Consider the following 7,433-nt stretch of genomic DNA (forward strand, 5'->3'; position numbering starts at 1 on the left):
GTCGATTTTATTAGATATTAGAATGGCTACTTCAGCTTATTTCTTCACACCATTTGCTTGGAAAATTGTTTCCAGCCTTTCATTCTGAGGTAGTGTCTGTCTTTTTCCCTGAGATGGGTTTCCTGTAAGCAGCAAAATGTTGGGTCCTGTTTGTGTAGCCAGTCTGTTAGTCTATGTCTTTTTACTGGGGAATTGAGTCCATTGATATTAAGAGATATTGAGGAAAAGCAATTGTTGCTTCCTATTATTTTTGTTGTTAGAGTTGGCATTCTGTTCTTGTGGCTGTCTTCTTTTTTTTTTTTTTTTTTTTTGTCGGACACCATCAACAGTTTATTATGCGAAGCAGTTTGAGAAAGCTCAGGTCTGGGCCATGATCTTCTCCAGCAGAGTCTTTTTTTTTTTTTTTTTCACATGTCCCCTACTTATAGCTGAAGAGGTGGATTACAGACTGCAGCCCAAGTTACATCAGTTACTGTGTGCATTTCTTGATTAAGATCACAAAGGGTGTGATTTGGACCCAAATCTTATAAAGAAAAGCCCCATGATGAAATTACACTGTGATACCCATCCAACAGATTATCATCAGCCTCACCCAGCTGAGAGGGGAGCATCTTCTGATAGCCAGAACTGAGTGGAATGGGAAAACAATTGCCTGTGAGTGACTCTGGGAGAGGAGTCTAATCCTGTGAGTGGGGAACTCAAGCCCTCCTGTGGCCCTCTAGGCAGGATTTAAGATCTTTGGGTGGGAAAAAAAAATCTGGTTGCCTAGCAACCGATACTGCTCCTGCTCATGAATGAGCAGTTTTGGGAAGGTGGGCCTCCACTTTGCAAATGTAAGGACAGAATTCTTAGTAGCTGAGACAGAGGTAGTCTTTGGGCAGAGCCGAGTGCCCTTATACTTTCCACATCTGGGGAATGTAAGCTAGGGTACCTCATCTGGGATCTATCTTATTCTTCCAGATCAGTTCCTTGTCTGGGTCCAGACAAGTTCCTTTTATCCCCCTCAAATAAATGACACTTAACTAGAGAAACATTGTACTCTGAACAGCTGACCAAAAGTTCAGCCCTGGGGCCACTTCCATGTTAATGAAGCCATTTCTTCATAAGTCAGCCCCACTCTCTGGCATCCACAGTGGAACATAGACAAAGGCATGCTTGTCTTCTCACCCAAAGAAGGTACTAGAGAAAGGGTGTTCCCAGGACCTATCTGCCAGACTCTTTGTGCTAGACTTTCCTTAGTATAAACATCTCATTCTGGCTACAAGGTCCCTCAAGGTGTCCCTACTTCTGTCCTTAAGGCACGCCCACTCCTCTAAGGCTCTCCGCTTATGAATTTATTATTTTTACCATTCAAAAGAAAGTTCTGCATTTACGGCCTCCCCTTCTAGCCATTTAGCCCTTGGATGCTGAGAGAATGGGCTGAGGGCATAGATCAATTCACATCTAGGGATTCTGGTCGTTGGGGTCACACTTGATCATAACTTTCAGCCCCACTCCCTTTTTGGCTGTTTCAAAGGTTTCAACTGCCTTCTCCAGAGGGAATCTGTGAGTAACTAAGGGCTTTACATTCAACGTCTTCGATGCAAGCATGGAAATTGCCATCGGCCACGTGTTGCAGTATCGAAACACGCCTTTGATATCCACTTCCCGCACGGCTGCGTGCACCAGGGGTAAACTGACCATCTCGGCGCCCATTCCCACAACCACCAAGGTTCCACCAGAGTGAGTGGCATAGATGCCCGTCTAGACAGAGGACTCAGCTCCTGTGCACTCAATGGTAACTTCCGGCTTGCTCCCCAGCAGGCTTTCCACCTTACTGGCAATTTCCTGAGGGGTCTCTTTGCCAACCTGGATGGTAAAGTCTGCTCCAACTTCCTTGGCTTTGGTCAACCGAGAAGCAGATAGGTCAGTCACCACAACTTGAGCAGCTCCCATTGCTTTGGCCACAAGCAAAGTGACCATCCCAGCTGGCCCAGCGCCACACACAAGGACCTTGTTCCCCAGGGAAACTGAACCTCGATGGCAGGCATAGATCCCCACAGAGAGAGGTTCAATCAGGGCCCCTTCTTCAAAAGTGACACTGTCAGGAAGCTTATAGCAGAAGTCAGCATTGTGCTTGTAGAAGTGGTAGAGGTTCCCATCATCCGGGGGCGTGGCACAGAAGAAGATAGTTGGCGTCAGGTTGTACCCGCCAATCTTGCAGTACTCATCTACTTCTCGGGGAACGCCAGGCTCGATGGCAACCCGATCTCCTGGTTTCAGATGTTTCACCAACTCTCCTACTTTTGTGACTGTTCCAGCAGCCTCGTGCCCAAGCACCATTGGCTTTTTCACAACAAAATCCCCAATTCGTCCATGCTCCCAGTAGTGAACATCTGAGCCGCAGATCCCCACCGAGTGCATCTTTAGTAACACATCATTTGGGCCCAGCTCAGGTATTGGGTAGTTCTCCAGGCAGATGTCTCCAGGCCCGTGCACCACCAGGGACAGGTTCTCACCCTTAGCTGGAGCTGCCATGTTGTTCTCTTGCTTCGAGGTGTCGGCTGGACCCGGCGGGGAGCTGGTGGTTCTGCTCGTCCAACCGCCAAGGGTCTGGAGTCGTGGCTGTCTTCTTTTAAGTTTGTTGAAGGATTACTTTCTTGCTTTTTCTAGGACGTGGTTTCCGTCCTTGTAGTTTTTTTTTGTTTTGTTTTGTTTTGTTTTTAACGTTATTATCCTTTGAAGGGCTGGATTCATGGAAAGATAATGTGTGAATTTGGTTTTGTCGTGGAATACTTTGATTTCTCCATCTATGGTAATTGAAAGTTTGGCTGGGTATAGTAGCCTGGGCTGGCATTTGTGTTCTCTTAGTGTCTGTATGACATCTGTCCAGGATCTTCTGGCTTTCATAGTCTCTGGTGAAAACTCTGGTATAATTCTGATTGGCTTGCCTTTATATGTTACTTGACCTTTTTCCCTTACTGCTTTTCAGATTCTATCTTTATTTAGTGCATTTGTTGTTTTGATTATTATATGTTGGAAGGAATTTCTTTTCTGGTCCTGTCTATTTGGAGTTCTTTAGGCTTCTTGTATGTTCATGGGCATCTCTTTCTTTAAGTTTGGGAAGTTTTCTTCTATAATTTTGTTGAAGATATTTGCTGGCCCTTTAAGTTGAAAATCTTCAGGTGTTTCTTGGTGTATAAGGAGCTAGATGAACATAAGCTGCAGTGAGAAAGTGGTGTTCCCCCCACGGTTTCTGTCTCCAGTCTCTGCCTTGAGCTTCCACCCTGTTCTCAATGATGGGCTGAGACCTCTAAGATGAAACAAACACTTTCCTTTCCTAGGTTGCTTTGGGTCAGAGTGAGATGAAACTGCAATAGACATCTACTTCCTGTGTTAAGACAACTCCCTTCTTTAGAAGTTTCAGGGCAAAGACCAAGCCTCGGTCTCCTGCACTTCCAGCCTCTTGTGTCTGTATGATCAGAACCTACCAGGACGGGATGGCTTGGGAAGTGCACCAGTAAGGTCTAGAAGTGAGGCTCAAGGGGCCTTTCTCTCACCCTGAATCCTATGCCTACCCTAAATGCAGTGCCTACCAAGTCAGCCTGGCCCATCCATAACCCACATCACTCCCATTTAACAACCACAGGAAGTCAAAGTTTTCCATTTCTACCAGTCCTAACTGTGGAGACAGAGCGCAAACCATGAAGGAGGCTTTCTATCTGGTGTCCACGGGAAATGCAAATATTCATACATTTCCTACAAGGAGGGTTGATTATTCATTAGGAGATCTGATAACAAACTGATTATAGACTTTATGCAATCCTGCATTTGTGTTCTGTCTGGATTCCTCAGAAAGAGAACGTTGTATTTTGGATCTAATTCAAGTATTAGTATATACATTAGATAAGTGTTTGAAAATGTCTATGAACTGGATTGAGTGTAGACAAGGTTCACAGTATTCTTGCAGAAATAGCGATGGGAGAGTGGCACTGAAGACCGACATAAATGAGATGGTCATACAAGCTAATGGACAAAATAAGCTGGAGCAATCTCAGGCTAGCTTAGCAGGGACTCCAGACCATGCTGTATTGCTGTGAAGAATACAAATCTTCCTGAAATGCTGAGAAATACTAATACTGATAACACCATATGAAAGTGCAGAACCTGCCCTCTTTAAATAAAATACCTACAAGGCCAGGTAAAATCCTGGATGAGAGCCATCTGAGTTTACCATGCAGCTATTTACCAAAAATTAAGGAGAGTCTTAACTTTGCTCTTGGATTTAAGTCAAGATTTATACTTAGATTTTATACTTCATAGAAGCTGTATAGAATCAATATAGAAGTTCAATGTTGTTTTTCTTGCTCAGTGATTTTTTAAAGAAAATCAGTGTTTTGTTTTGTTTTTCTAAATTGCATCCCTGGAGCCACATACAGGCATGCCTCTATGTATGGGTAGTATAGTATTTTGAAAAGTGAGGCATTTCTTTAAATATGTACAACCCAAGATATTGACGGTTTGTGTGGACCACAAGTACAACATTTAAATGTTTTTCTAATCTTTTTATGTGTATGAATTATTTTGCCTGCACGTATATATGTATGTGCAACATGTGCCTGTCTGCTACCGTCAGAGGCCAGAAGAGGTTGTCAGAACTTCTAGAACTGAAGTCATAGATTACATGTGGTTGTGAAACCATATGTAACCAGACCCCAAGTGTAGTTTTCTTTAATTCTTTCTGTTGTTTGTCCCAATTGTTATTAGAAGAACCAAGAATAGAATGAAAACATTATGACCCTTTTCTTAGTTTAAGTAAACTCTAAGGTAATGGGAAAAACCATACAAAATACTTAGTAGATGAGGCTGGAGGGATAGCTCGGTGGTGGAGCACTTACACAGCATATGCAAAGCTCTGGGTGCTATTCTCAATACTACAAAACAAAACTGGAGCCCCTCAACAGATTTAACCTGCAACCTTCAATGAATTCAAGTAGCTGGCCTATATGCAAAGAGGATACAACAGTACTTGTCCCAAATATTTACCAAGAAGCCTCACAGAACTGAAATCCCCCACCTAGCTCAGATAAGCTCTGTAGTACTGCCCTCTGTTGGCTCCTTTGTGGCATGCTTATATAAATTCAAAACCTTGGGGCTGGACCCAGGCTTCTCAAACTGTCATTCATAAACAGATCACTTGCTGATCTTGCTTAAAATGCAGACACTGAATCCGTAGGGTGTCTCTGCAAACACCAGGGTTGGCAGAGAATCTATGCCAGGTAAGAGCACAAACCAGTTCAACACTACTCCATAGATGGTGCTGGTTTAAAGTCCTAGAGCCTGACACTCAGTGGCTTATTTTAGGCATATTTAAGCACAGTACAACTTGGAAAAAAGTTTCCCAGTGAAACACAATCCCATGTGCACAGGAAGGCATAATTACATCAAAACTCTTTACAAAGTATATGTCAGTACTTCCATGGAGATGGGTTCTCTAGATAGTCTACATGTGTTGTCTTACAGGTCTGGGGGAACATTTGTTGTGTTCTCGGTTCTGCAGATAGTACAGAGGTCACCTAGGCTATTAACCCTCTCCAGTCTTGTTAGTAAGAATCCAAGGGAGCCCCTGGTCATGCAGATAGAACAGAGGTCACCTAGGCTACTAACCACCTCTAGTCCCCTTAGCAAGCATCTAGGAGAACCATTGAACAGTTTTCCTAAAGAGTGCAAATGGCTAAATAGGACATGAACCCACAGAAAGGGTTACACTGGCATGTAGAAAGAGCTAGTCTTCTCTGTATTGTTCCAATTTTAGTATATGTGCTGCCGAACCAAGCATGGTTCATCAAGAATATTGTTGGGTGCTAAAGCACAGCATTAGCATGAGGTTTTCACCAATACAGGCTCTGAGCCAAAGTCGTGAAACAGTGTCCTTATGTCTTTCCAGAGGCAGAGAACAGAGATCTCTTGGAGAGAGAATGTCACTCAGGCTCTATCAGAGAGAGAGACAGAGAGAGAGAGAGAGAGAGAGAGAGAGAGAGAGAGAGAGAGAGACAGAGAAAGAGAGAGGAGAGAGAGAGAGAGAGAGAGAGAGAGAGAGAGAGAGAGAGAGAGAGAGAGAGAGAGAGAGAGAGAGAGAGAGAGAGCTCAGTGGGACTGAGGAAGAATCTAGAACCTGTGAGTTGGGTTTTCAGATGATGTCTTAGTTATGGTTTTACTGTTGTAAGCAGATTAAGGCAACTCTTATAGAGACAACATTTAATTGGGGCTGGCTTACAGGTTCAGAGGTTCAGTCCATTTTTTTGGTTGTCATTTATTTAATCATACCAACAGAAAAATAATTAATATAAGAGTGAATTAAATTTTAGCCCAGGTTTCACACCAGGCACCTTAAATTGGCATTTTTAATGGTATAGGTTAACTTTTGTCTTGTTTGTTTCTAAAGATTGCTTTTCTTTAAAAAATTTTATTAGATATTTTCTTTACTTACAATTCAAATGCTATCCCCTTTCCTAGTTTCCTCTCCGAAAGTCCCCTATACCCTCCCCCCGCCCTGCTCCCCAACCCACCCACCCCTGCTTCCTGGCCCTGGCATTCCCCTGTACTGGGGCATATAATCTTTGCAAGACCAAGGGCCTCTCCTCCCATTGATGGCCGACTAGGCCATCTTCTGCTACATATGCAGCTAGAGACACAGTTCTGTGGGTTACTGGTTAGTTCATATTGTTGATCCTCCTATAGGGTTATAGACACCTTTAGCTCTTTGGGTACTTTCTCTAGCTCCTTCATTGGGGGCCCTGTGTTCCATCCAAAAGATGACTGTGAGCATCCACTTCTGTATTTGCCAGGCATTGGCATAGACTCACAAGAGAGAACTATATCAGGGTCCTGTCAGCAAAATCTTGCTGACATATGCAATAGTATCTGGGTTTGGTGGTTGTTTATGGGTTGAGTCCCCGGGTGGGGCAGTCTCTGGATGATCCTTCCTTCTGTCTCAGCTCCGAACTTTGTCTCTGTAAATCTTTCCATGGGTGTTTTGTTCCCCATTCTAAGAAGGAATGAAGTATCCACACTTTGGTCTTCCTTCTTCTTGAGTTTCATGTGTTTTGCAAAAAATATGGAATGCTTCACGAATTTGCATTCATCCTTGCACAGGGGCCATGCTAATCTTCTCTGTATTGTTCCAATTTTAGTATATGTGCTACCGAAGCAAGCATGGTTCAGTCCATTTTTACCAAGACAGGGAGCTTAACAGCAAACAGGCAGGCATGGTGCCAGAGGAGCTGAAAGTTCTACATCTTCATCTGAAGGCCACTAGGAGAAGACTGACTCCCAAGTGGTTAGCAGAAGAGTCTCATTGCCCACCCCCCCACACACACACACACTGACATATCTCTTCCAACAAGGCCACACCTACTCCAACAAGGCCACACCTCCTAGGCCACTCCCTGGGG

The 7,433-nt window shown here is 43.8% G+C and overlaps 1 non-coding gene and 1 pseudogene across 1 annotated transcript; both read right to left on the reverse strand.

Annotated features, from left to right (window-relative positions):
- Positions 1 to 1,160: 1,160 nt before the first annotated feature.
- Positions 1,161 to 2,593, reverse strand: LOC110298036 (sorbitol dehydrogenase pseudogene; annotated as a pseudogene).
- A 4,497-nt stretch (positions 2,594 to 7,090) lies between these two features.
- On the reverse strand, positions 7,091 to 7,196 carry LOC115032346 (U6 spliceosomal RNA). Its single transcript, XR_003838026.1, has one exon. It is a non-coding gene; the product is annotated as a U6 spliceosomal RNA (small nuclear RNA).
- Positions 7,197 to 7,433: the final 237 nt, after the last annotated feature.

This window comes from Mus caroli, unplaced genomic scaffold (assembly GCF_978045245.1).
Source record: "Mus caroli unplaced genomic scaffold, Mus_caroli_1 scaffold_1, whole genome shotgun sequence".
NCBI lineage: Eukaryota > Metazoa > Chordata > Mammalia > Rodentia > Muridae > Mus > Mus caroli.